General features: G+C 42.8%; 1 protein-coding gene across 1 annotated transcript in view; it reads right to left on the reverse strand.

Moving 5' to 3' along the window:
* Positions 1 to 20,128, reverse strand: part of LOC148911195 (uncharacterized) — a 34,226-nt gene that overhangs the window by 13,391 nt on the left and 707 nt on the right. The gene's annotated exons all lie outside the window — the stretch shown is intronic.

The raw sequence follows: 20,128 nt of genomic DNA on the forward strand, positions 1-20,128 counted from the left end.
AATGCAATATAAACTTCAAAGTAAATCCAGACATGGAGATTCCGGTGTTCTTTCACAACCTCCGCGGTTACGACTCCCATTTGCTACTACAAGGAACAGACGGCTCCGACGTCAAATGCATACCCAACAACAAAGAGCGCTACATGTCCGTAACTGTGGGCAAGCTAAAGTTCTTAGATTCGCAGCAGTTTATGGCGGACTCCTTAGCAAACCTCGTAAAGTATAACACCAACTTTCCCATTTCCAGTCAATACGGCGCGGAAAGGAAAGGAGTCTACCCATACGAATACATGGACTCCTGGGATCGATTCAAAGAACCCCTACCACCCAAAGATCGCTTCTACAGCACCCTAAACGAGTCTGGTATAAAGGATGAGGAGTACCAGCATGCGTTAGACGTGTGGGAAAAGTACTCCTGTGAGAACATGGGTGACTACCACGACATCTACCTAAGGTCTGACGTAGTGCTGCTTGCAGATGTTTTCCAAAGCTTCAGAAAGATGGCTATGGAATATTACGGATTGGATCCCGCTAATTTCTACACGGCTCCTGGGCTCAGCTGGAGTGCTTTGTTAAAGAAGACAAATGCGCAGTTGGATCTCCTAACGGAGTACGACATGTATCGGTTTATGGAAGACGGTATTCGTGGCGGCGTATGCGGACCCAGCCGACGTTACGCCCGCGCAAACAACCCCTTAGTAGAGCACGACCCAGAGAAACCAACCACATACATTTACTACCTGGATGCGAATAACCTTTATGGTTGGGCAATGTCACAGTACCTACCTGTGAGAGACTTCGAATGGGATCCAGTGAAGCCGATAGACTTCTACATGCAGGTAGGAAAGGAGGAAGACAAGGGTTACGTCTTAGAAGTGGATCTGGAGTACCCAGAGCGCCTGCACGACGAACACAATGAGTTCCCCTTAGCACCAGAAGCGATAGAGATACCATTTAAGCAGCTAAGTCCGCTGCAAAAGCAAATGTGCCCTGGTTACAAACCGTACAGGAAACTAACTATGAACCTGATGGATAAGAAGAAGTATGTGGTACATTACCGCAACCTGCAGTTCTACGTGCGACACGGAATGCGCGTAGAGAAGATCCACAGAGTCCTAAAATTCACGCAGGAACCCTGGATGCGCCCCTACATTGACTTTAACACGCAAAAGCGTACCGCAGCGAAAAATGACTTCGAGAAAAATCTCTTCAAACTGATGAACAACAGCGTGTTCGGAAAGACAATGGAGAACATCCGCAAGCGCGTAAGCGTAAAAATAGTCAGCACCAAAGAGGAAGCAGAAGCATACGTGTCACAGCCAGGCTTCGTTAGATACGTAGAAATGCTGAACTTCTACGTGATTCACATGAAAAAGGCAAACCTCTTACTAAACAAGCCCGTTTACACAGGCTTTACGGTGCTGGATCTATCGAAGCTGCTTATGTACGAGTTCTACTACGATAAGCTTAAGCCAAAGTACGGAGACCGCTGTCGCCTCCTGTACACAGACACCGACTCCCTAATTCTAGAAGTGCAAACGGAAGACGTTTACAAAGACTGCCTCCCCGACATAGACGAGTACGACACCAGCGGTTACCCGAAGGAGCACTTCCTTTACTCTGCGAAGAATAAGAAGGTAATTGGGAAGATGAAAGACGAAATGTTAGGAAAACCCATCGTGGAATACGTGGGTCTGAAACCAAAGATGTACAGCGTGCTAAAGTTAGACGGCGTAGAAAAGAAAGCTAAAGGCGTAAAAAAGTATGTGGTTAAGAAGGACATTACGCACGAGTCCTACCTCAACGTATTACGAACACGCAAGGAACAGCGGCATAAGATGAACAGCCTGCGCAGCTATGGTCATCAGATACATAACGTCACGCAGGAGAAGGTGTCACTGTCTGCATTTGACGGTAAGAGGTGGATGTGTGATGACGGAGTGCATACGATAGCATTCGGACATCACACGATAAGCAGTTCTTCTTTGACGAACCCACGCGTGGGGCCATCATGAAGATAATACAAGATGGGCTGGCCCTTCTTAGCTATCGCACTTCGGATCTGGTAAGTTTCCAAAGACCAATTAGGATCCGTAGCTCTTTTGGATCCTCCTTCTAATTCACCCGGCTCATAGAGATATCGAACCGTGACATCGCCTAATCTTTTTTCCTGGGGGAAGACCGCCCTCGAACTTCTGATGAAGGACTTGTGTTCCACGTGTTTCTTTTTTATGGCATCCTTGGGTTTCATTCCCGTAGCCCTGGCCGCCTCGTTGTTCAAAGCCGCGACGACCTGGGGGAGCCTCTGAGTCCATTCCCTATTGCGTTTGGAGGGATCTTCCAGCTCTTTCCAATACTGGTATCCAAAGAGACGCTCGGCCAGGGTCTTATTGAATCTTTCGACAATGCTTTGACCCCTGTGGTACTCTGCTTTAGCTCTTCTAATCTTAGTGTCGTGGTCTTTCAGGGTCTTGGTAACCACACCCATAAACTCCGTCCCCGCATCCACTTGCAGCAGCTTAGGCCATTTCAAGACGCGCTTATAAACCCTACCTAGGGCTTCTGCGACTTCCCCAGAATCCTTGCTGGTTATAGGTTCGGCGTCCTTGTATCTGCTTGCGATATCGACTACGGTCAAAGCGTACCTATAGGTCTTCTTTCTCACCTTATCGTGCGGCAAGAAAAGCAAATCCGCCTGATGAACTTCATTGGGGGTATTTACGGTGAAGCTGGGCCTGGGAATGTACTTAGGCACGGGAAGATAAACCTGCCAGAGGGTTTGTTTTTTCAACCAGTTCTTAGCCGTTTCGTCTGATACCCTGGCCGCGGTCGCGAGTTTCTTAATAGCTGACGCTCCTCTCCAATAGCCTTCCGGCCCATAGTAAATCCTTTTAAGTTTGTCCTCTACGCGGCCCATTATATGAATTCCAAAACAAGATTGATCTTACGTCCGTTAAAATCCACCGTCTTTCCGTCCACTTTAATGGTGATGTTTATGCTTTCTACCAAATTAGACAAGTCATAGCTCAAAGAAATGGGAGTGTATTCTACTGGGTCAAATGGATTACCTTGGGGCAGAAACTTGGACATAAGAGAAGACTTTTCTCCATTGTTGTAACTATGAACCAAGTCGCAATAGACTTCGTAAGAGGATGCGACTTTCCATTTCACATCATATGTATTGCCGCTATTTATTGTGGTACTAGTAAGGCCCAGGAGTTCTACCAATGAACTGTCCTTTAGATTGGCGCTCCCATTATTTTTCTTGAATGTCATTTCATGGGGCAATCCTGTGGTAAGAGTGTATCCATGCTTCGCTAGCTCCTTAGCCAGTGTTATAGGGGTGTAATGGGAATCTGGTATTTTTGGTTTGGTGCCGGAAGTTCCGATGACAAAGCCATTAATTAAATTATACCAAGAATTGTACAAAGAGCAACTAACCAACCGAACCTTACAGGCTTTGATGGGGGGATTCAGATAAGTAGTAAAGTTATTCTTGTCGCTTTCCAAAAAGACGATCATATATTACAGGGGACAAGTCCCCTTCTAGTGATCTGAGCGCAGCTCAGAGCAGATACGCCAAAGCTACGCCTCCCGCCAGCCCTGCGACTCCTACGAAGGCCAACTCACTATCTTTTTGTTTCTTAGAAGGCTGGTAGTAATTCTTGAACTGAGGCTTTCTTAACCTAAAGTCGGGGTGTGCTTGCGCATAAAGTTTGAAGGCGTAGTCTGTGTTTTCAAAGTTCTTATCCGCCTGCATTTTGTCTTGGTAGTTCTTATCCAACCAATCCCTGTAAGCTTGTCTTTTTTCATTCCAAGCCGCCACATCCCTTTGATATTTCTCCAGCGCTAAGTCGTGTCTCTTCCTTTCGGCGGCCAAATCTCCGCTTTTGTCGCCTCTAACTAATCTATCCAAATATTGACCACCATAATTAGCTCCAGTGAATGCTAAAGCTGCAATAACTCCACCTGCGACCACGCTAGCCATATATATTACACCGTAGGTAGGTACTTTTCCTTCCGTAGGTAATCCTTTACCATGATAGCCCCGCCTACGGCAGCGGTCATCTTAGCAAAATTAGCGAAGCTCTTGCTTGGGTCTTCAGTAAAGTCTTCTTTGAGCACTTTCTTACCTACCCAACCAATACCCGCAACGATGGAAGTAATGATAGCTGCTTCTTCAACAGTTTTCAACAACGCGGTTGACATTATATTACAAAGCGAGAAGGTTATTACTCCATTTCAGGGATCTTACTTTTTCTAACCTCCACAGGTGCGTGATATGTTGCGGCCTCCCACTTTACTTTTGGCTTCGTAGCCCGCCATTGTAAGTAGAGGCTGCCTGCTGCTATAGCGACTCCTAACGCGCCAATGACGTACCCAGGATTGATAAAGGATTCCTCTTCCTCCACCTTTTCCTCCTTCTTTGCTTTGTTCTTTTTATTCATCTCCGCGAGCTTCTTTCCGGCAGCGACTCTGCCCGGAGATTTAGCCTTGGTAATCTTGGTATCTTCTACGGGAGCCTTTTCTGGTTGTTCTTCGGTGTCACTCATCTTATATTGAGGGACTTGAAGGACTTGACAAGTAACTTGATGACGACTTGACAATGACTTGGCAATGACTTGACAACGACTTGACTAAGTACTTGAGAATGACTTAAGGACGACTTGACTAAGTACTTGAGGTGACTTGACAACGACTTGACTAAGTACTTGAGGTGACTTGACAACGACTTGACTAAGTACTTGAGGTGACTTGACAACGACTTGACTAGGTACTTGAGGCGACTTGATCAGGTACCTCAGCAAGTGCCGCCTGGAAGACCTTTTCGACTTCTCTGTCCTTCTTAAAGTCCTTCCAAGATGTTCCGAAGGAACCTAGTACCTCCTTCAAGTCGACATGCTGAGCTACGTGCAAAGCCGCAGAGGCGACTGCCATTAACTTACCGCACTTCAAAGACAACCACCCGCAGGTTATCTTAAGTTCTTGGGCGATAACATAGTCCTCGCTTATGTCCTTCCGTAGTTGCTCCACGTCGTCTATAGGCAGTGCAAGTCCAAGCAATTTAGTTGCAAGTCGGATAGCGGAGTCTGCTACGGCGTCCGTGGTCTTACTTGCAAGGGCAGCCTCATACCTCTTATGGAACTTCTTGACTTCCTCTTCTGACAGCTTATTAACCTGCTCATGGGTAAGTTCCTTACCTATCATTTCTTTACACTTCCCCGAAGACACAAGAATGTTAAGTTGTTCCTTGAGGTTACTTTCATCTAACTGTGTGGGGACTTCATCTATGAGCTGCTCAATGTCCATATATGTTAACGTCATACGGAAACCTCAAAGAGAAGATCATCTTGGAATGTTGGTGCGTTTTTAAATGCCGCATGTATTCGTGCAGCTGTTCCTTGCTTATCTCACCGCCGTAGTCGCTTAAGATGGTTTCCAGGTCAGACTTGCTCGGAGTATAAAATACGACAAGTGAACCTATGTTTTCCCTAAAGGGCTTAGAGACGCTGGTAAGCTGCTGGGAAAGCAACCAAACGCTAATGTTGTCATGTCTGCCGCTAAAGGCGAGCTTCACTAATTCGGAGGTGCGCTTTTTTACGTCGTCCCCACAGGCAATGTCATCCAGTATGAGTAAAGTCTGCGTATCTTTAGGGAATTGCTTGTGCCAGAACTTAAGATGGCTGGATAACTCGTTAGGGTCTAAGATATCTACGAAGAAGTCGTCATCGTTCGCGCCTATACCAGTCCAGGTGCGGTTGTTCACGTAGGTGGGGCATAATAGCACTATGTAGTCAAAGCGGTATCTAAAGGGTCCTAATAGCTGCTCTACCACGAACTGGGTCTTTCCGCAGCCGGTGGGTCCTACTATCAGAGCGTTACAAGGCATGTGATTCGGGTTCATTTATATCTAATGAACCCCATTTTATATATAGATGGACCCAGTGGAAGCAGTAAGAAGGATTGCCGCCGACGCAAAAGATAAAAAAGACACCATAGAAATGCAAAGGGAAGAGATAGACCGGTTAAAAGAGCGCGTGCAGGAATTGTACGATGAAATGTGCGGTCTGAAGCGTGCAGAACGGTTTGGCGCGCTTTTGACAATGGCGGGCTGGGCTAAGGAGTCCATTAAGGACTTCATGCGATACCCTCCATAGATATATGGACTGTATTACGTGTGAAGCACCTGCTGACTGCATTATTGTCGTTCCAGAAGAACCTATCGATAAAGCCCCCTCCAAGCCTGTGAAAGAAGCAATGTCACCCGGTAAGTATCGTTGCCTTAGTTGTAACAAGGTGTATGCGTGCGATGACTTTGAGGGTCACTATTGTCACACGGACCCCAAGCTGATTCTATGAAAGTTCCAGTGAAGAAGACTGAAAACATACCCTAGGATTACTAAATTTGCATGGGTCTTCAAAATAGGGGTATGAAATGTTGACAAAAAGGTTAAGATAATTGTTAAATATATGAGTTGCAAAGATTGTAAGAAGACATTTAGCAGTAGGCAGAGGTTAGAATACCACGTAAATAATGCTGTATGTAAGAAGGAAACCTTTCCTAGGATCTGTAAGGATTGCCTTAAGGAATTCAGTACACAGCAAAAGATGCAGCAACATGTAAAGAAGCGCATTTGTATTACCTGCGATAATTGTGGTGGGGTATTTCCTACAGGATTGCATGAGCATTTAAAGAGAGGTGTATGTATTAATAGCCGTCAATGTAGTTTCTGTGAGAAAGTATTCAGTAGCATACAACGACTCCAAACGCATAAAAGAAGGCATGAGATATCCTATATGCGCCTTTCAAAGGAATATAGTCTCCAGGACGTAGATTGTAAGATATGTCTCGGACCTTTAAATGATTGCATTCATAAAGAAGAATACCTTAAAGGTTGTATAGATAATTATAAACATCTCTTACGGTTATTTCCTTTCTTTGAACGCTCTGAAGGAGTTCCCTGGACTAACAGAAAGTATTGGACAGATGAATGTTATAGCTGTAAATGCACCAGAGAAGACGAAGGACATATTTCATACTGTCTTAACAAAAAGTTAACTTAAACGTCAACATTTGAAACCCCTATTTTGAAAGCCCTTGCAAAAATAGTAAGATATCGTATTTTGCATTGGAGTGGTGGTTACCATGACCATGGGTTATGTTTGTGGTAGCTGCATTACCGCAGAGGAAGAAAATGAATAAGATATATGCTACCTTACATAGCTGCATTCACAGGCGGAGCTTTGATTTACATTGCAAATTACATAGGAGAAAAAAAGAGGGCAGACACAGCAGATGACTACTTATCCGCCCATGAAGAGGATTAGTCGCACAATGGATTATTCTCCGTTCGACGTTCGATGTCAAACTTCCATCGGCCGTTTACCTTACCATGACTGCGTAGGTGTGTATATTCTTCACCCTGCAGTATGTATCTCACACAGTCAGGCGCCCAAAGGCTGTATTCCTGACCGTCGCGTTCTAAGACCAACCTCAAACGGTCGATGTCTTCGAATGCGACGTAGTTTTTTATTCGGTATGAAACGCCTTGCAGCAGATCTCGCCAGTATGTTTGTTTAAGAATCATTATACCTATGAAATATTTTAAGGTGCGTGCTTAAAGTGTCTTGACCTTTGAATGCCTTAATGCACCAAGGACAAGGAATGCGAATGCCAGCAACATATTCATCTATTTCCCTGCAAAGTAGATCATAATCATTGCCTACGATGGTTAAATATCCATTTTCTTCATATCGTTCCAACATTACCTTTTGTTTCTCGGACAATACGCCGGTGCCTTTGGGTGTCTTCAATTCTATGCATAATCCATTGTATTTGTTGTGATTGTTAAGGATCAGCAGATCAGGTTGACCTGCCTGGTAGCCTTTCCGCCAGCTTTTAATGCGCTTACTTACGGTGTCCTGCAGTTCTCCAAGACCTGGGACTATGATTACGTGCGGGTGAAACCTACGCACCCTGTGTACGGTTCTGTCGTGTATGTCTGCCTCAGTTTCTATCTTAAACTTCATTGGGTTTGAGCCGTCGAATCGCTTCTCCATGTCATATTTACCTGTCTTTCTGAGGGTGGGTAGGACGTCGCCTAACACCCACTTTTTGAACTCCTTAGCTGCTACCTTCTCTGACCCGAATACTAATTCATACAAGCCCTCCTCCGTCAAGTATACAGCATTGGGTTGTGCATTAAGGGTGTCGGTCAGCCCTACACCCTTTATAGACCCCAGTGTTACCTTGTTTTCCTCTGAAACGTGTGCTCTAACTGCGTCCCGAGAGTTAGCGTAGCCCAAGGCTCCTGCTACTGACTTTGCTTTAAAGTACAGCTTGTCGCCTTGCACTATGCATTGCAGTTTAGTTTCGTTGTTTTCAAATACGCGAAGCATTATATACCAACGATATTTTTTATCAAAAGGATGAGTCATCAATATGCAACGCTCTTTAGCTGATTCATTTCTACACTCAGTTGCGCGTCTGAGACTACGAAGATATATGCGTTGATCTTAGTAGTGTCGCTGGCGTCTTTGGTGCGCTTGATCTCCAACGTAATACCGTCCTGGGTATTTACCAGCCGCAATCCCTGTCCATGTAGGTCTTCGTCGTTCGTCGTGCGCATGTCGATCCACAGCGCATACTTATCCTTAAAGAATTCCTCGGGGCTAATTTGGTCGCCAAACTTACGTGCGACTTCCCGGTACATATCCGCGGGCTTTATCCCTTGTGAGTAAACCTTATTAGGCACTCCGTTAATGCTAACGCCTACGTTAGTGATGTTAGGATTAAAGAACGCCTCGGAGTCACGCAATCCTGCCGTGTATGTCTTTGCGAACAGCAACATTATCCCTGTAAGGCTGCGCCTGGGAAGGTTAATGCTTTGGTTGATGACCTCTTCGACGTTATTTGTAAAGCTGAACGTCTTGTACATCACGACGTGATCGTAAAGGAAAGCCTTCCCGGAGCTGTATTCCATACCGGCGCTACGTGCTAAGTCTTCGCTGTATACCGTTTCATACTGCAGCTCTAAGTTAGTAACGGAGTATGGGTGGACGGCTGCTGAACTTACGTCCTTTCCCTGTAGGATGTTCGTAGTGTCTGCTAGGGTTACTTCGAACTGTAGTTCGCTTAGCTGCCTTGGGTAGTATGCACCGTGGTTCGTGATAACTTCGAAATCTAATGGAACTACATGCTTAGTACCATAAGCCGTCTTTATTTCGTCTTCTCCTGAGGCGCCAGAGGCTGCGCTTCTTACCTTGCGTATGGCATCACTGGCGATTCCCTGCTCTATCCTTTGCGCGCGGTCAAATGCAGTCAACCATAAGTCTTTGTACGTGGTATACAAATCATACCTGTTCAAGTCCAGCAAGGATTCCCCGGCGAACTTTACGCGTATTTTGGAAACGAGGTTTCTACCCACGTTATTGACGACGTAACGCACGTCCGCAGTGTTTGGTTGTATTGCTAGGTCAAACCTTAGCGCCAGGGTGCCAGGAACCAACACTAGGTTATCCGTTAGGCGGGGCACGCCTACGTACAGGGTTTCCCCTGGCTTAGCGCTGCTGGGGGTAAAGGTGACCCGGTGAAAGGTGCGTTCTGCTTTCAGTCCGCCAACCTGCTTAGGTAATATGTTGGGGTTTAACTTTGAGCTTATCATATATAATGGAAGTAGAAGGAACGGATTTTGACCCCACCACCGAAGAAGGCCAAGTCGATATTAACGACGAAGAATACGATACGTTAATCCCAAATGACAACGTGTCCCGCGAGTATATTTGGGATAGGCTTCGAAATAGGTTCGGAAGTAGGGCCCGCGAGGCCTGGCGTTCCTTAGAGGATAAGTGGCAATCAAGGAACCCAGGGAGATCTATTCCAGAATATTTAGAATTGCAAAACTTGGATTCCACGGACCTAAGAACTGAAATGCTAAGGGGGCTTTTAGACGACGTAAGGGAGAAATTTCCAAATGTGGACTTGACCCGCCTTAATTTCCAAACCGGAGATAAGGGGCAAATTCAAATCCAGTATCAAGGAAGGGATAAGTGGTATAATCTCTACCAAAGGAGAGACTCCGACAGGCTCACCAGTAATCTCCCAAAAGAAATCAAAGACGCATTAGGAAGACCTAATTTGGTGGAAAGACTAAGAGAAAACGATGAAAACACCAGCGAAGCCTTTGAAAAGTTCAAGACCATAATGCAGCGGCAACAAAAAGGTCTTGAGGCGATAAGGGAAGTAGAAGAGCTAAAGCAAGCGATGGAGGAAAGGGAAGCAGATTACATGCGGCAAAACCGACTACTCCTTGATGCTCAAAAGAGAGAACTTGACGACAAGAATCAACGCATATTAGAACTTAGAGAACAAAGAGACATTTCTCTTCGCGAAAAAGACAGCGTCCAAAGGGCATTCAATCTCGCCCTGCAAGACCTGGATATAAGCAAGGAGGAAGCTAAGAACTTACGAACCACCATAGCTGGTTCTTTGGAGGAACGGCGGCAGTTGATTGCCGAAATCAACACTAAAGAGGAGCAAATCCGGCAAAGAGATCAGGCCATCGAAGACCTGGAGGGGCAAATAGAGCGGCAGCAGGAAATAATTAATGACCAAACTCGTCCCGAAGAGGAAAGGGAGGCAGCACAAAGGGAATTAGAAGCCCTTCAGGAAAGAGTCGCGGAATTACAAGCGCAAAAGGACAACCTGGAAAGAGAATTGGGGCTTACCACCAAGGAAAAGGTAAAAAGAGCCCTTTTGAAGTATGGCATTCCGCTGGCATTTGCGGTCGCTATTTCAAGCGTAGTAGGAGTTATCCTATCCGCGCTTAAGGCTACAGGTGCAGGCGTAAAGAAATTAGGCAATGGACTAACGGACTTGGGAAAAAAGATGGCAGCCGGTCTTCCTGGGCTGCTGGGTTCAGTTGTTTCCTTGGCACTTAGGGCCGGCGGCGAACTGTTGAAGTTTGTAGGGAATAACATCTGGATCTTGGTCGTCGCTATTGGGGTGGTCCTCCTGAAGAAGATGAAGGCTTGATCTTATCCTTCTCATCGGACGGTGTCCTGCTTTGAGGATAATGAAAGACGGTATTAGCACCGCCCTGGTAATTTGGAACCAACGGCAACACACTCATGGTAGAAATGGGCTTATGACTCCAGGCTGCATTAGCGGGCCTGCGACCTATGCGATTTATCCCAAACTTGCCGTCATCAGAAGTGACTTGCAACTTAGCATATTTACAATTGGCTAGCATATGAAAAGTTACTGGCGTTAGGTCTTCAGAGGACCTAGTGTAGGGCTCCATCGAAAAATGGGTAACTTTCCTGGTGTTCGTTGAAGTTCGATAAGGAAGCAGGGGCTTATTATTCTCATCGATAAGCCTAAACCCCACATTCGCATGCGTATTTGCATTAATGCTAATAGTGCAAATGACCAATGCAGTGCCCCCAACCTCAACCCACAGTCCAACGTCATGCCAAGCGCCGTTGTCATATCCCTCTTCATCTAAGCGGTGGGTATAACGCGTTTCCCTCACGTATGGATTCATATATTACAGGGAACAAGTTCCCTTCTAGAGGCTCATTACCGTCAAAGTGCTGATGGTCATGTGGTTATAGACAGTATTCCTTTGATTTTCTATGCTATTTATGCAAACACTCCCGGTGTCATCTACTCTTATCTGCAGCTTTACCTTTCCGTGGCAATCAGCAACCATGTGGAAAGTCCAAACGGAAAGATTCTCGGCGCTATTCGTTGGCGGCTCTACTGAGAAATGCGTGGGCTCTCTGTTGTTCGTCTTCGCGCGCATGGGTTGCAATACTCCATTGTCGTCACAGAAACGAAATCCTACATTCGCACTGCTAACGGCCCCCAAAGAAATGCTGCATAATATCAATTTCTTTCCTGAGTAATTCAAATTCACGGACATGCCCGTGACATCAACCCAAGATGCCTGGGTGTATTTTTTCTCGCCTGTGTAAGTCGTATAAACACAATCTACTCCAGTTACGTAGGGGTTGTTCATCGCCATATATAATAGCTTAGACCAACGCTTGCAGCTGCTACGCCGGCCTTTAGTAAGTTATGGTCATATTCCTCGGGTATCGTAGGCAGGACCTTCTTTTGGGGCTTCTTCTTTGGTTCGGGTTTTTCTGCGTGTTCCTTTTTTGGCTTCTCCACGAAGTGAGGAATGTTCCTAAGAGTGTCAGAGTTCACGTCATTCGCCCCAAACTTCATATCCTTAGTAGCTCGCTGCAGTTTGTTGTTGTATCCTACTACAGAACCAGTATTTATAGATAAATTACTAGGCATTAACCAACAACCCGGGGCTACTGCATAGTCCAACCTCGCCTTAGAATTTTGTATGGCTAGTTGGTGACGCTGTACGCCCTTGCTAATGTCGCCCTCCAAGATTGAACTTTCAAATAAGATCAAGGCTTCGGCTCGCGTTTCTTCTGCGGCGCCAGTATTTCCGATTATGCTGGATCGGGTGTTTACCTGAGCTCCAAGGATAGAATACACGTAAGCTTCTATGCTGCGGTTTAAACGGGCAAGGCCGGCTTTGGTTAGTCCTTTACCTTCTGGGGGTATGAAATTAAGATATTGCTTTGTTTGCTCGTCGTTGGTAATTTTGATAATCAGTGGATTAGCCCCTGCATACTTACCGCCCTCGTCTTTGAACAAAGGTCCGTCTCTAACTTCCTTAGTGGTCTTAGCGTTTGGTTCAAAGAAGGTGCTACTGTCGTGAGTTTCTTTGTGATATCCCGTGTCCCATCGCAACTGCAGCGCATGAACTTCCTTATCACTTAGCACATGCCCACCAATCCCCCAATAAGCCCAAATATGTCCCAAACCATTGTTAGCACCGGTAGTGCATCTAAAATCCTTCCCTACAACACCGAACTCCTTACAAAGCCTGTTATAGGCTGGAACGTCGTATTTGTTATCTCTAGGATAAAACGCAGCATCTCCCGGTAATGCAGTAACGCCCATCTCATGTAGTATTCTCCTAACCGTGAAGTGAAAATGAAACATAAATATTGAATTCTTCATCAAGTTTGCGTTTACCCCACAGCCGCTAGTGGCACACCAAACTGCAAAGTTTAGTTGCTGCGGCCAATAACGCATGTTAGGACCACTTAACCATTCATGAGATTCCTTAGCGGTGGTATGAACAATGGGTACGTTTTTGAAGATATCTCGCACCTTTAACGGAAAGGAATGCTTGTTAGAGATCCGCATGTTCAGCGTTAGGTCCAAGCTTGGGTGTTTATCAAATGAAACTGCGGGTATCGGATAAGTACTGGTACCCAGCAATAATTCCTTTGACCAACCTTGCACGGGCTTATGTTCAACATATGTTGGCTTAGGCTTATGTTCAACATAACCAGAATTCTTCAGTTGATCGTCTATCTGATTAACCAGCGTAGGTTTCAAATCCTCATTACTGTACATTCTGGAGCCGTTATAGTAAATACCATCGGGCCTTCTTTCGAACTTACTAGCATCCGCGTGCGGAAACATCTTCCTGAAGGCCCTCCAATTCCAGTAATCCCTATTGTCGTGATGTGGCTGCTCCTGTATATCATTCCCAAAAGCGTCGTACATTAGTATATATAATGGATGTTATACCATCAGCGCCTCCACTCTATCCTGATTTACCTACAAAACCCAATGAATTGAATGCCGAGAACTTCCGCTTGAATAAGGCAAATCTAATCCTCGCTTACTTAGAGGGTCAAACGAAGCACTATGAGGAGGTCAGGAAAAAGTATGCTAGAGCCCGAAGCATATTACATAAAATCGCGATAACTTCCGGCTCCATGTCCGTGGCGTTAACAGGCTCTGGCGTTGCTACTTCGCTTACTGGACCGGGAATAATCGTTGGAGTTCCTTTGGCTAGCGTCGGCGCCGTCTGCGGTATTATTTCGGCTGTTACAACAGGCGTTATGAAACAGTTGTCAAGCAAAATATCCAAGCATGACACGACAATAGCTCTGTCAAGGGCTAAAGTAAATACGATCATTGACCTTGTCTCAAAGGCTTTGCGTGACAGAAAGATAGACAACGCAGAATTCTCGCTTATCTTAGCTGAAGAAGACAAATACGAGAAACTAAAGTCGGACATAAGGAATAAAAAAACCATCGTGAAAGATCTTTCCGAGGAATCTCGCAAAAAGATCTACCAAGAAGCGAAAGAAGAGCTTCAAAGAAAGCTTGCTCAGTAAACATCTGCTTTGAAAAGAGCGTGACAGGATTTCGTTTACATATCGAACGACAGTCTGGAAATTACGCGTAATCTTATGGCATAAGATTTATACCATAATACACGGCATGACCTTATTTAGTAAATTATTACGCGTAATATAAATTATTTAGCGAATTATTACGCGTAATATAAATTATTTGCATGACCTTATTTGGCGAATTATTACGCGTAATTTCTCATCTTATGCCATAAGATTCACTATCTTCTTGGAATCCATCCTAACAGGGGGTGGTTGGGGTCTATTTTGTAAAATATTTCGTAAATTACATCAGGATAATAAGGAATATCCTTATTCAGCCGACAAAACATCCACTCGGCTTTTGTCATATCAGAAACCTCGGGAATAGACTTACCGGTAATTTCAGACAAAAGATAGGGAATAGCTTTGTAATATTTCCCTAGTTTTAATTTTTTTAATGTCTTCCGTAGACTTTGCGGGGTTGGCTCTTCTAAATGGTCTATGATTTTCTTCCTTACTTCATCGTCTAGATATACCGGTCGATAACCTTGGATATGACTCATCCAGTCCCTAAAGTATTTTATTCTCTTGTATGGGGTCTTCTTACGACCTCCATTGGCGTAATATTGCTCTTTGGTAGCATTTGGTACGGCATTACGAATATTTTTACCGCACTCGTAACACTGTGCTGACGTGTCGTCTTCTATTTGCATTTTCTTACCACAACAAATATACTTATTTGGTTTAGTAGGTACAAACTTGGGTTTCAAGCACTTTATACAGAAGTCATAAACAAACTCTTTACAATCTTCGCACTCCATATATAGACTAACATATTTGCGCTGTTGCCCCCAACCACACTTGGAGTGGGTTGTTTCCGTAGGTGGATTTTTGACGCGGGTCTTACCCCGTGTTGAGATTGCGCTGGAACCCCCATTCCCTATACTACTTTCTTGAAGCTTTTCATTTCTCTTCTCGATCTTTGAAATTTCTTCGTTATATTCACTGAGCCAGTCCGCATCAGCAAGTGGTTCTGAAGAATATGGTCCTACCAATTCGTGAGATTCAGACCTGGGGTAGCTATCATCTGACTCGTGTGTTTCAGCATGTTGATGGCATTCGTCCTCTATTTCTCCATCCTCTTCCTCTGAATATATACTTGAAATCTCGCTTTCAGAGCTGCAATCACTCCCGTAATAGTTCGTAGCCATCTTGTGAAATTATATATTGAAATTTATGTTTTTTGAAGGAATGAAAGTCACTAACGGGTCAATGTTTACAATACTTTGTCTACTCGTATCCTTGACAATCGCTTTTCTCGGTTCTCGAATTTACGTCACTAGTTACCAGTCTCCTAAAACACGGCCAACACGACTGGGCGTCGCCAGAAATCTAACTTTGAAGGCTGATTTCGAGGTGAAAAAAATTCGAAATCGAAAAATTTTTTTTGGAATATTTATTTATATCATCTAGAGATGCCAAAACCGTAAAAAAATTCTAGACCTGATATACACTTTAAGTATTTTGAACTAGCTGCCAAAAGACAGATTTTGGTCTGTTCACTCAGCCAATGCCAACAATGGTATACGTAAAACAATGGTAAAACAAAGGATTGTGCACGATCACGCTTAAAAAAACGAACAATAACCTATAACAATAGAGTTTCCTAACCATTCCCCTTTACTGTATTAACTATGTTTAAATCATGTAAGAACTACGAGTACTCTTACTACAATAACAAAACAATTATACTTTTTTCGCTCTTTCGTCATGCTAGTTTTTGCTCGTTTTCCGGTAATTGTAACTCCGTAGCCCTAATGATATGAAAGATTATTAAATTAGTAGGCCCATAATCTGTTATTTGAATCATGCGTAATAACAACAAAGTTTGATTGTTATTTCTATTTTTACCGTATGTAGTGCTTTGAAATCACCTGCTGATAGAGCCTTAATCACAACACTGCCGTGGTCTACTTCGTTCTCTCTCGGGCCCCATAAAAGCTTTAAAGGGAAAGATATGGAGCTTCAGAAAAAAGATATCCTTAAAAAACCGCATGGATAATATTTAATATCGTCTTTATTTAACCTTTTTTGGGGTTGATTCTTGATGTTCTTCTTCTTAAAATTCAACATTGGAGCTCGAAGTCCATTCAAAATTTTAACTTTTCACGACATTCCGCTCCATCTTCTAAATATGAAACCATAACCTTCCTCAAAGGTATCCGTAGAATAACTCCTAAAGCATATTCTACAATAACGACTATTAGTGTTGATTGCTAAATCAAGACAGAAAGTCGTTGCAATAAAAATATTTTGTTTTTTTAGCGGTCATCTATCCGTCTTCCAACTCGCCAACATCTCGAAAATCAGAGCTGAAACGTGACGTCACGAATGTGGAAACAACACTATTCCAGCCATTTGCCTAGAGACGCCCCCTCCCTCCTGGGATTTATATTCACGAATACTTCGCTTCTCTCTACTATGCTAGCTATGAGCAAATGAAACAGAATAGAGCCTTACGAAAAATCACCAAAAAACAAACAAACATTTATTCGATGAATTTTTAAGATTTGATGCTGATTTTTCGTAAGGCTCGTCCGCAGTACTTGGAAATAGATGTGTTAAAATTTCAAGGCAACCATTCAATGGCAATATTTCTGCAGCGCGATGTTTCATATGTTTCAAATTTTGGATTTAATTTTCAAGCAGCGTCATATCTGCCCAAGACTTTCCATCCAAATTTATACGAAGGCTGCATAGTACTAGCCTGCTGTGCAGACGTTTTTAGTGTCGGCTCGTTCCTTTCCCTCCCCACAAACGTCTGCTCAAACTAGCCACACATTCCTTTCCCTTAGATTGACCAATCAGAGCTCGCCTTCCGAAATGCTGGAAGCTGACCTTCACCTTGGCTTACTTTGATATTGATGAAGCCTTTAGAAATGTCTGCGAAATTTAGATAAGCGATCCTAATTCGTATCAGAAAGAATCCTTAAGGTGCTTCGTCTCTGAAAAACGATTTCGTTTTCGTAAATCTTCTAACAGGAGCTGGAAAATCGATGATTTACTGTTTGAGTCATAAAGACTGAGCTCGATGTCCAGTTCTTTGATGTCGACGGTAGATTTGTCATATATTCTTATCTTTTTATTTACGACTCCCTCACACGCTCACACAACATAAAAAGCGGTTAGATTCAGCTCCTACAACTTTCTCATGAGTCCTATCCATAAAGATTTGGAAATTACTATATCTTATACGAGGATTTACGAACTTTGGACGATACGCTTTCAGATTTGAATGTGGGCAGTTGTTTACATTATTTGTTGGCGGTGCTGATTGGTCCGATTAAACAAAGGGAAAGGAATGTGTGGCTACTTTGAGCAGACGTTTGTGGGGAGGGAAAGGAACGAGCCGAAACTAAAAACGTCTGCACATCAGGCTACAATAGTACTAGATGATAAGATTCTGAAAATTTCAGAAAAATCGTACCTGAGGATGAGGAGAAAAAAGCCAAAAACTAAAAATAGCACTGTTTGATTTTCGGCCGTAATAGGCTAAACATTTTTAAAATGTTAAAATAAAATACACTGTTAGAATCTAGGATAATCCAAGCACATTAAATGAAAAATCCAGTTAAATTGACGCACTAGTTTTGCGAAGGAAGCGAGAATAAAATTGTCCGGGATTCGCTCTGAATTAGGTTGGTTCCACCTTAAGCTGGGTATATTTATAATAGTTTCACGACAGCTGTCAATCAATGATACTTTAAAAATAGTCAATGAGCCGTGATTGGATATTCAAGTAAAGCATTCGTAGGCTTGATATTCAGATGAAAAATATTGGACCATATATCCAGTGATTAAACATGGCTAGAACTGAAACTAGTGTATAAAAGGAAAGTAAATATACGATAACGATCATAAGGGATAATTGTGCCCTAAGACGTTAAGGAATACACTAGAAATAGCTAAACTAAAGGATGAAAAATATTGTGGGTGCGGCCAAGGGGTGCAAATATCAGAGAAGGAACTACAGAGCTTCAAATACCAATTCTAATGTTGCATTTCTATGCTAAAGCAATTGCCTAGAACTGAATCCAATTTATTTTCTATTGCTCTACACATGTGCGTCCTCCAATAGGATCACATCTTGCAAATTCGTGAAGGACGACCCAAGCCAGAACATGGATTCTCGCTTTCGTTGTCCCAAAAACAATGAAGAAGAAGCTAGTTTATTGCACGATGTTAAGCCAAAATCAACCCAATACAAAGATAAATTGTGTATGGAGGTATTTTGCTCATGGCAAGCCAGCCGAGTGTCAAAATTTCCCCCACCGTTGAAGTTATGGAACAGTTTTCAAAGATTATGATCTACGTAGCGTGAAAGGCCTGGCTGAAAATGATTTATTAGCGTACAAAAAATCAAGTTTTGAACAAGGTGTCAAAGCATCTCACAGTTACCTTGTCCTTGCACCAGCACTAGTACAAGAATAAATAGTGATGAATCTATGGGAACTAATCCCTTCTCCGTAGATAAGAACAAAGAAACTGAAAGTACAGAACAGCGTTTAATGTTTCCAAAGGGAAAGTTTGTTACTGCACATTCAATGTCCAGATTTTCACGTTCGATCTGAACCATTGAAAACGTTTTTCAAACTCTTCAGTCTTCGAATTTTCATTTCTTCTAGCAGTTAACTTGCTTGTTTTCTTTGGCTTTTTGCTAAAATGTACAAGCACTTCTCCTTTCTTGTTGAACAAATACGATAAACCAGTTGTATGCCAGCCTGTACAGATATGTCATTACCTGTCAAAACTGGACCAATCAGATAGCCATAGTTTTTAGCCAACCATCGCATAGATAAAATTTGTTTACGTGAATTTGACGACAGACGCGCGCTCTTTTTGCAGACAAACTTCTTATCAACGTTTTTTTTTCTTTTTCTTTTTCTTTTTTTTAATTTTTACGCTTTTTTTCTCGTAAAATCTATTATATAAAACGAATAGATCAGGCTTAGCTAAGTTCTGTTCTCTGATAAAACACTCCTGAAGCTGTCGGACCTTCATGCGGGAGGTCGTGGTTTGAGTCCCGGCCGAACTCATCACAACTCAATGTAAAGCGCCTTTGATTATATCTATATGGAAAGGGCGCTATATAAATCATTATCATTATTATCATTATCCTTTAGAGAAGATACTTTTCTCTATATTAACTCCTATTGGTTACAAAGCTTAATACAAGATATTCCTTCTCGTAGGAATTTTCTATTGACCCGACTTTTAGCACAAAATTTAGCCTGCAACATTTTTAGCCACCATTTTGATCCAAAATTTAGTTATTTTAAGAAACCAGCCGTTTTGGAACTCAAAGCGAACATTATTAATATTAACTAACTAACTAACTAACTTTTTGTAGTTTTTTTTTATTTAGTTTTTTCTTTTTTCCTTTTTTAAAATTTAAGTCTATTTTCGCATCCAGCAATAATCAACAGAACTAGAAGATATTACGGATAGTTTATCATTCCTTGAAAAGGAATTCTTCGAAAAAAACGGTCTGGGAATTTAATGAATGTGAAATTTAACAATAACATTTTGTAGTTTGTCTTGATTTATTAATGAAAGCCTAATTTTGACCCAAGTAGATATCAACATAACTACAACATGTAATAATAGACTCTGCGTTGTTTGAAAAGGGAGGCGTTGAAAAGAACGTACTGGAAATAATAATATCTAATCGTCTGTAGTTTGTTTTGGCTTTAAATTGACTCGAACCCTAACTGCATAAATTTGGATTTCACCTATTACATTTTGAAAGTAAAGAAATAATAGTTAAAGTAAGAAAATAAAAGCGAATTAAAGTTTTAAATGCAGCAAGCAATTTTCAAGTGACATTATTAAACTTGTTTGA

Source organism: Actinia tenebrosa, unplaced genomic scaffold (genome assembly GCF_029948245.1).
Source record: "Actinia tenebrosa isolate PJP-AT-01 unplaced genomic scaffold, QUT_ActTen_1.0 PGA_scaffold14__42_contigs__length_11649687, whole genome shotgun sequence".
NCBI lineage: Eukaryota > Metazoa > Cnidaria > Anthozoa > Actiniaria > Actiniidae > Actinia > Actinia tenebrosa.